The sequence below is a fragment of the Tenrec ecaudatus genome, chromosome 13, assembly GCF_050624435.1.
Source record: "Tenrec ecaudatus isolate mTenEca1 chromosome 13, mTenEca1.hap1, whole genome shotgun sequence".
Taxonomy (NCBI): domain Eukaryota; kingdom Metazoa; phylum Chordata; class Mammalia; order Afrosoricida; family Tenrecidae; genus Tenrec; species Tenrec ecaudatus.
This window is the reverse complement of record NC_134542.1, coordinates 6,905,510-6,914,979: the sequence shown is the minus strand read 5'-3', so window position 1 is coordinate 6,914,979 and position 9,470 is coordinate 6,905,510.

The window sequence follows — 9,470 nt, the reverse complement described above, 5'->3', positions numbered from 1 at the left end:
CCTTCATCACCTGTTTATGTAAGCAATGCATGCTGGCCTGTGATGTCGGACAGGAGCTTCTAGAAGGCTTTGGGATCAGCCTGTGACTCCCAGAGAAAGACTGGAGTCGGGCCAGAAGAACAGCGAGAATTCCAAGACGTGTGCTCTGGCTACCTTCCTTGGCTCCTAAGAGCAAAGATCGAAGTACCTTAAATTAAGGCATCACTGCAAAACACATCCTGGACGGCTGGGGGGACCTGAAACCCCCGGTCTCAGAGAAGCCCTGTGAGGGCAGTAGGCATGTCTTCCCTGTCCTGCTCAGCTCACAGACGTCCTCTAGTGGCCACTGTCCTGGAGATGATTTCCTCAGAGGGGCAGGGGAGACGGGCCAGAGGGGGTGCATCTCTTAGAGGGGTGTCAGCAGAGAGGAAGATGGAGCAGCGACGTGAACACCTGGAATGGAAACACTGAGTTCCGGTGTCCACATGGGTTGGGGGGGGGGGAGCTCAGGTGAACGAACACCCAGGCAACATGGGCTAAAGAGGGAGCGGCAGGGGGAGGGGGCTCCCGGGACTGGCCAGGAAATTTCCAGAGAGCAGATATCAGGCCTTGCCTGACTGGGCATCTGCCTGTGTGAAAGCGTGCGCACGCACGCACGCACGCGTGTGTTTTCCTGTTTGCCTGACAGTGCGTGTGCGTCTCGGCTTGATTTATTTCCTGACCGTGCATGTGCGTGCGGGCATATGTCTCATAGGGACGACGAGCGTGAGGGCTTTGTCAGGCAGAGCGGGTCGTTATTGTTCTGTCAGGTCCGGGCTCTGTGTCATTGGTCTTCCCAGGTGTCTGGAAGCTTGGGTTTCCTGGAGCTTCTGTTCGCCCTTCCTCTCTCCGCAGCAGTATTTGAAGGCGTTCCTTTGCCGTCAGCAAGGGCCTGGCCCTGGGCTGGTGGGAACGGGTCACCTGTGGGCAGCACCTCACTTGTGCCCAGTGCCCCGCAGACACAAGTGGGGGTGGGAGATTGAACTCTCAGCTTTTCCAGGCCACGAGCGGAGCCCTTCCAGCTTTGTGAGACCCCAAGGGCCTCTGAGACTGAAACATGGCACGCATGGGCTGTGGACTCACCTGGTTTGGAGACACGGGACAGAGGTCTGCTGGTCGACGGAGCCAGCAAGCTGGAGTTTGCTGCCTCCGCTTCACACAGTCGGGACTGTTCCCATTGCCCCTTTTGCTGGATTTTCCGTTGGAATTTTGCCTCTCTCTCTACCATTCTGTTCACGTGTGTTCCCTGTGACACTGGCGGTGGTCATGTCCCACCGGGAGCGGCCCTCCAGGCTAGCGGTGGGGAGGGGCGGAGCAGAGGCTATGATGAGGGGTTGGGCCGGGGTGGCACTTTGAGCAGTTGGATGCTGCAGTAATAAACGGAAACTCCGAAAACCAGTGTGTGGACTCTTTCCTGCCAGGGCAAGTCGGGGTGACGGAGAGTAGGGGCTGGTAGCTGTGCCCTCAGAGTGTACTTCTCCCCTGGGAGTGAGGTCCAGAAAAAGATGGGTGCACTCAGTGCCAGCCTCCCAGAAGTGCCCCCCACTGATGGGTCCTGGTCTGCCAATGAACCTCAAGATGCACCTGTCCACTCGTGCCTCTCCACCCCAGAGGTAACATAGGAGGGTTGAAGGCGTTTTTGTGAACTTGACTGTAAAACCAATCCTTTTAGACCTGAGCGGGGAATGTTATACAACTAAGTAGCCCAGCCTGAAGACAGGCAACCACATGAAATGCCTGACTCAACCTTGACTTTGATCAGAAAGCTGTTCTTTAACTGCACTTGTAGCATGAATCAAATAAAGGTTGAAAGCAAGCTTATAAGCTCTAGTAATCGTGATTGATTTTCTATATTAGAATACCATGTGGGAGAAATACTGAGTATCAACTGTTCATTCAAATAAACATAACCCTTTTCCTTTTTAATAAAGCTCAAATGAATAATTCTTCACCCCTGAACTGTATATCCATATGACAAAGGGCCTCTGGCAGACACTAGCCTCATGAATCTTAAATCAGTTAGGCTTCCTCCCCAGGCCATTCCAGAAGCAGCGTTCTCCTCACAGCCCCAGCATATCATGCCTTACACCCATTTCAAGTCACAGTAATCAAAATAACTAGGAATCAAATGTTTTACTTCCACACCTTTTCAATATTTTCTCTTATAAACCCCATGCCTCTCTGACTCTGGAAGCATTGTGATGAATCCCACTTCTGGTACCAACTGTGTTGTCCACTAGTACTCTGTTTAATCCCTAAGTTCTGATATCTACTGAAATGGCTACCAGAACTCACTGATAAAATTCATGGTTAAAGGGTTTATAAAGGAAGCTAGCAGGTTGTAATGCAATTGAGAACTCCTCACGATGTAGCTATTCTTCATCAGGACAAGTTAACAAAGTTCTTTCAAGGCTACTGATCGGTGCCCAAAGGGCATCCCAATCTGCTGTAAATCACAACCACAACTCAAAGCATTCAGCTCCCACTCGATGGGTCAGCAAGCCCAGCTCCCTTGATTAAGTCCGGAAGCACCCCATTCCACAAGCCAGCCGCCTGCCCACAAGCACTCAACTTACTCCATGGCCTGAGAAGTCCACCACTCCATTCCATGCTCTGGCTCTGGCTCTTGCTCATTGGGCAGGGATCTCAGCGTCCACGGGACATGCTCTCCAGCTCGTGATGAGGAGATCCTTCTCCTTCACAGAGGGCTCATTTTGTGTGTAGCCGGATGGCATTCCAGAGGTGAACCCTCTCACTGTCTTCCCCCACCTACAGGAAAAGGTGGTTGGTTGCAAGTTCGAGGTTTTGGTTAGGAGACACACATTAAATAGTGCACTGACTGCCACTACACACAGCAAGGCAAACATAAACCCAACAACTCCTGCATGTACAGTGCATTGCTGGAGGTTACATGCTTTGAGTGGTATGGCCTTCTCACTTGCCTTTTCAAGATTGTTCCTCATCTATTCACACATGAAGGGGTGGCCCTCCCCCAAATGGAAAAAAGCTCTGCTGGGTGGAGCTTTTGTATTTTTTCCGCTAGTGGAGCATCGAGTAACTTGCTCTGTTAGTGCACCCAGTGGTGTCGCCTGAGAAGGTTCCCTCTGGTCACTGAACTTTTTCGTGTAAAAGCAGTTTCGCCTAAACCTCGTTTTTTGTGATGGTCGATTTAAGAGAATAGCGTGAAGCTGTGGAATTTTGTTTCCTGCTCAGGAATTATGCCACGGAAACTGTTGTGATGTTGAACACAGCTTACAAGGACATCGCTATGGGAAAAACTCAAGTATGCAAGCAGTTTTCTCACTTGATAAAGGTGAAATATCGATTGATGACAAACCTCGTTCTGGATGTCCTTCGACTTCCTGAATGGATGAAAATGTCGACGTATAGTGCATCTGGAGTTCGTTCCACCAGGTCAGACTGTTAGCGAGCTATCTATTTACAGGTTCTGAAAAGATGATGAAACTGCAACAAAGAAGGCCTGATCTGTGGCAGACGGGGGACTGGTTTTGCCATCGTGACAGTGCATCTGTTCACAGCCATCTCAGGGCGACAGTTTTTGCCAAAAAAGCAGCATGCCTGTCTTGCCCCCCACACACCGTGCTCACCTGACCTCACTCCGTGTGACTTTGTTTCCACAAATGAGGGGCAGGAAAGGAAGCGATTTGACGAAGATGTAGAAGAGGTGAGGAAAAAAACGAGGCAGGTGCTGTCAGCCATCCTAACGAGTGTGAAAAACGTTTCGCTGAATGGAATTGCAGATTTGAAAAATGTACTGAGTGTAATGGAGAGTACTTTGAAGGTTGTTGTTGTTTTTTTCTTTTAAATACATAACTCTGAAAAACATTCCGGTTTGGGGGGGCACCCCCTCGTGCTCAAGGCCTCCAAAGATCCCTGTCTGCTCCTTTGAGTTGCTCTTGGCCATCTGTGTCCATATCGATCTTAAAAGGGCCCAGGGCTCAAGGCAGACGGTCTTCACTGGCTGCCCAGTGAGGGCCCCACCCGGGCGGAGACCTGGGGTCTGTCCCCCGCCCCATCGGCTCCCTCAGGTCCATTTCGCTTGCCCCTGCGCCCATGTGCCCTGCCCACTCAGCCAGCCCCCTTGCTGGGCTAATTCGCTCCCCACCCACCCGTGCACCCCGCAGAGGCCCTGTCCCTGGGCCAGTCTGCCACAGGGCGGTCCACTTTGTCCGAGAGGGTCGCCATGGGTCGGAACCGTGGCTGGTTTGGAAGGAAGACGGGGAAAGGCCGGGCCGCCCATGATGTCTTCCAGGATGTGGAAACCCCAGCGCGGGAGAGCCGGCGACTTTCCCCTGAGGAAGGGGCGCGGCCACAGAACCTCTTCACGACGCTTCCCAGCCACCACTGGAAGCCTCCTCCCGTCCAGGTCCGCTCCTCGCTGCTGGGCCCCGCCCCGCCCTGTTAGACTCAGGCCCCGCCCCGGCCCCGCCCACCCCGCTCATGCCCCGCCCAGACTCGACTAGGCCCCGCCTACCGCCCAGCTCAGGTTCTGACTCCCACCTCTGCTGGCTCTGCCCCGCCCACCCCACTCATGCCCCGCCCAGATTCGACTAGGCCCCGCCTACCGCCCAGCTCAGGTTCAGGCTCCCACCTCTGCTGGCTCTGCCCCGCCCACCCCGCTCATGCCCCGCCCAGATTCGACTAGGCCCCGCCTACCGCCCAGCTCAGGTTCCAACTCCCACCTCTGCTGGCTCTGCCCCGCCCACCCCGCTCATGCCCCGCCCAGACTCGACTAGGCCCCGCCTACCGCCCAGCTCAGGTTCCTACTCCCACCTCTGCTGGCTCTGCCCCGCCCACCCCGCTCATGCCCCGCCCAGATTCGACTAGGCCCCGCCTACCGCCCAGCTCAGGTTCAGGCTCCCACCTCTGCTGGCTCTGCCCCGCCCACCCCGCTCATGCCCCGCCCAGATTCGACTAGGCCCCGCCTACCGCCCAGCTCAGGTTCCAACTCCCACCTCTGCTGGCTCTGCCCCGCCCACCCCGCTCATGCCCCGCCCAGATTCGACTAGGCCCCGCCTACCGCCCAGCTCAGGTTCAGGCTCCCACCTCTGCTGGCTCTGCCCCGCCCCACCCCATGAGGCCCCGCCCCTGCTCTGTGCAGCCCCGCCCCTGCTCGGCCTGGATCCGGGGCTGACTCAAATGGGTCTAGAGGTGATGATGTTATTTTGGCAGCATGCCCTAGCTTCTCATTTCGATGAGTCAAATTTCAGGAAGCCAAACGTCTGCTGTCGCTGGAGATAATTACAGGTTATTATAGCCTGCCTTCCCCACAGGGTGCTGGCCCTGCCCTCCCACGGCAGGGTGTGAACAGTGCTGGGCTAGAACTGAGTTGCGGGGACATCTACATAAACTCACATTGATGGGTAGATGGATAGATAAATGACTGATGAGAGATCAAAAAACAAGACACCAAACTCCCTCGTGGCTGTCTAAGTTGCTTTCCAATTCACAGTGAACCCACGGAACAGAGTTAACTCACAGCAAACCTGCAGGACAGAGTCGAGCTGCCATGTTGCGACAGCGATGGGAGCAGCCAGCCACGTAGACAAACCTGATGCATTTAAACTGTAGATCGGTCTGTTCCCAGTCCAGTGCTTTACCACGATAGCTGTGAGTTTCTGAGACTAACTCTTTACAGGAGTAGAAAACCACTGCCAAACGCACACCAAACCCACCACCACTGGGTCAACTGTGACTCTCAGCCACCCCATAGGACAGAGAAGACCTGCCCCACAGGGTTTCCAACGCTGCCGTCTTTGGGAACGCATCAAGCCTCACCTTTCCCCCAAGACGTGGCTGATGGAGACAACCAGCCAACCTTTGGGTTGGCAGTCAAGCCCCAGGGCTCCTTGATGTGGTGTTGTTGGGCGCAGTCCAGTCGGTAGCAGCCGGACACACAGCAGAAGGAAGCCCTGCTCGTCCCGCACCCACATCACAGTGGTTCTGCTGACCCCTGGCCACAGCCACAGTGCCACCATCTCATTGAGGGCCCCCTTCTTAGCCGTCCCTCCACTTTGCCAAGCAAGATGCCCTTCTCCAGGGACTGACTAGTCTCTCCTGACAACATGCCCAAAGTACGTGAGACCAAGTCTTGCCATCTTTCCCTCTGCTGGGCTCCTCAATAGACAGGTGTGTGTGTGTGTGTGTGTGTGTGTGTGTGTTATTCATAGAGTCCCTTGCTCTGTCCACTGAGAAGTACAAGAAGCAGGCCAGGAGCGAGGAACACACTCTGAGCCCAGGACTTGGCTTTAAACACCAGCCTCCAGACCCCAAAGCCAGCCGGCTGGCTGTCAGGTTCACCCCACTCCCTAAGCATCTCTTTCACCAGCAGAGCCCAATGTGCCTCTGGCCACCAACCGAGCCACCTTCACCTGACCACCCCTGAAGGCACAACCTACCTGCCTTACGGGAAGCATGTCTGCACAGACCTGGGGCAGGGCACACACCAAAGTGGGAGTAAAGAGAGGGACCTCCGGGTGGGGGTGAGGCAGGTAATAACCAGCAGAGAGGGCAGTGGAGGCAGGACCAAGAGGAGAGGGCACCTTGCCCACCAGGGAGTCCCTCCAGAAGGACAGGGGTCTCTGGCCCTCGATGTTACTTGGGGGGGGGGTACCAAGACAGGGACAGTGTTCAAGTGTCCTGATGAAGGATGGGGAGAGGCCTGCGTGCAGCCAGTGAGTAGAAGTGACAGGACAGGCTTTAGATTTAAGAAGGACTTCCTTCCTGGTCATCTGAGCGCCTGGCCTGGCCACGGAGGTATGCAGGCCGGAAGTCCTTGTGTAGGGAATTTACACAGGCAATTCCGGCCGGCACTCACGGGTAGCCCAGATGGCAACAAGGGCCATTCAGCCAGGGATCTGAGCATATCAGAGCTGAGGCCAAGCAGCCACCATGCCACCCCTGCCCCCAAAACTGCCCCTGGCCCGCCCAGGCTGTGGTCACAGGTGAAGCAGGCCCTTGGTACTGGCTGGACCTCAGCTGCTGGCCGGTTTGGCTGCCACGGTATGAAATGTCCAGGCTCGAGCCCAAGACCTGCTGGGAAATGCTGGTGGCATTTGGACAGGAAAGCTGGGGGTGGGGTAGTTATTCCTGACTGCAGCTGCCAGGAAGAGGGAGAGAGGGTGGCCTGAAGCCCACCATGAGAGCCAGGACATTCCTCAAGACACAGGTCAGCATAGGGTGACAGGAGACCTTCTCGCCCTGCACCTGTCCTTCCACCCCCTGGGCCTCCAAGACAGTCCTCCCTGCACCAGACTGGCTGCTCGTCCTAAAAAAAAAAAAGAAAGAAAGAAAGAAAAAGAAAAGAAATTCAAATCTGCTCAGTACAGATAAACAAAAGAAGAAAAGTTCTAGAAGAATCCAGTCATGATCTTGCTTTTCGGGGTTGAAGGCATTCTTAGGCCAGGGGCAGAACCTGGCTCTGGATGTGCATTAGCACCTTCTGCTGTCTGGAGCTCCTTCTACCTCTGGGCTGTGACCCACAGGTCAGCAGTTCTAAACCACCAGCGGCTCCGTGGAGACCAGATAGAGCCTTTACTCTCAGAAGCAGTTACAGTCTCAGAAACTCTCAAGGGCAGTTCTTGTCCTTTCTGGTCACTACCCGTCGGCATTGGCTCGGTGGCAGTGAGTTTGATGCTGTTGTTGTTTATTGTTCTGGAGCTCCTGGCAGTGCAGTGCAGACACAGTTCTCTGCACAGTCATCAGTTTGAAGCCCAGATGCTCTGTGGGAGCCAGACATGGCTTTCTGCTCGAGTAAAGAGAGACAGTCTTGGAAACTCACAGGGGCAGGTCCACGATGTCCTAGATGGTCGCCGTGAGTCGGCATCCACTCGGTGGCAGTGAGATTGGTTTGGGTATCGTTCTGTAGACTCCCTTGTTTGCTTTCAAATATTTGTAGAGCCACAGAACGTTGCACAAAGAGTCCTGAGAGGGCAGTGTGTCCTCCTCCCAGCTGTCCCCAGGGGTGGCATCTTATAGACCGTGGGACAACGTGAGAACCAGGACACTGACACGGGTGGTAACCCTTGGTTCTGTTTGGGATCTGGGAGCCCCTAAGGCGCCAACAATCCCAGGTGCTGGTTGTTACCCTAAACGTTGATGGTTCAAATTCATCTAGAAGAAATGCCAGCCGGTCTCCTTCTGAAAAATCAGCCACTGAAAACCCCTTGGAGCCCCACCCACTCTGACACCCCCAGCCCCACCCGGGGACTCCATGCGTGTTGGAGTGGACGCCATGGCTTCGGGTTTGGAATCCACTCTGTTTAGTTAATTCAGCAGTATGTCATCAGCACCTTTGGTCTGTGCCAACTCCTTCATTTCTTCCTTTTTCCTTTTTCTTTGTGCAGGGCAGTGACTGAATTACCATAATGCACTCAGCCAGTCCCTGTGCTCAGTGTCTCTTCCCAGCTTCCTTTTTAACTAACAGGGGCCCTGGTAGTGTAGTGGTTCACACTGGTCTGCTAGCCACAAGGTCGGCAGTTCGAAAGCACCAGCTTCTCTGCAGGCAGAAGATGAGGTAGTTCGACCCTGTCCGATTGGGGGCACTGTGACTCAGTGGCAATGAGTTGGGGGGGGGGTTTCATTTCATAACGGATGCCTTCCTCTCTTTGAGAGCCTGGCAGAAGCCCTTTATAGACGAGGGGGCTTCGAAGAGGTGGTGGGAGGGAAAGTGCTGCTGTCTTTCCATTCTGTCTTCCAACCAGCATTTTGAAACCCCCTGGCATAGGGACTCTTGTGACCGTTGCAGCTGCCCCTGACACCGCCCTCCTTCATTCCTCTTTCCAGCCTTGAGCGCCAGGAGCAGAGGCGTGTTCTGAGCTAGGCCCGGGAATCAGGGTTGCAGCCACCACAGGAAGCCCTTAACAGCGACCTGCCTCAGAGAGACCCAGAGTGGGCTTCTGCCCTGTCTCCCTTCCACCAGAAAAACCAAACTCCCTGCTATCGAGTCGACAGCCACTCACTGCCACCCTATAGGACAATGGGTGAATCGACCCATCTGTCTCCCTCCCCCTTCCACACAGGGTGTGGGGAGGTGGGCTTTGGGCTTCACCTGGGAAGGTAACCAACCATGTGTAGGCCTCTTAGCACCAGGTGACCGATTCCTGAAGGGCCCAGTAGAGGGTGTGCTCATGGTGGGGGGCGGGGGGGGGGCCAGGGAGTGCCCCTTACTACCCTGGGTAGACAGAAGGTAGGGGCACGGCAGTGCCATCTGGTGGTCACATTCTGCCCCTCTAGCTTTCAGCCCCGTGGGGGTCAGAGGCCTGAGAGAACTGAGTTCACAGTTCCTCTCCCTGAGGATTTGTCCTCAGAAAAAGAGGCGCAAAGGGAACGTACTGCAAGCGTTGCTTGACATTGGACAAGCTAGAAACGAGTTTCAGACCCAACACTGGAGGGTGGTGATGAGAATTAGGCAGCCCCGAAGGTTAGGTGTG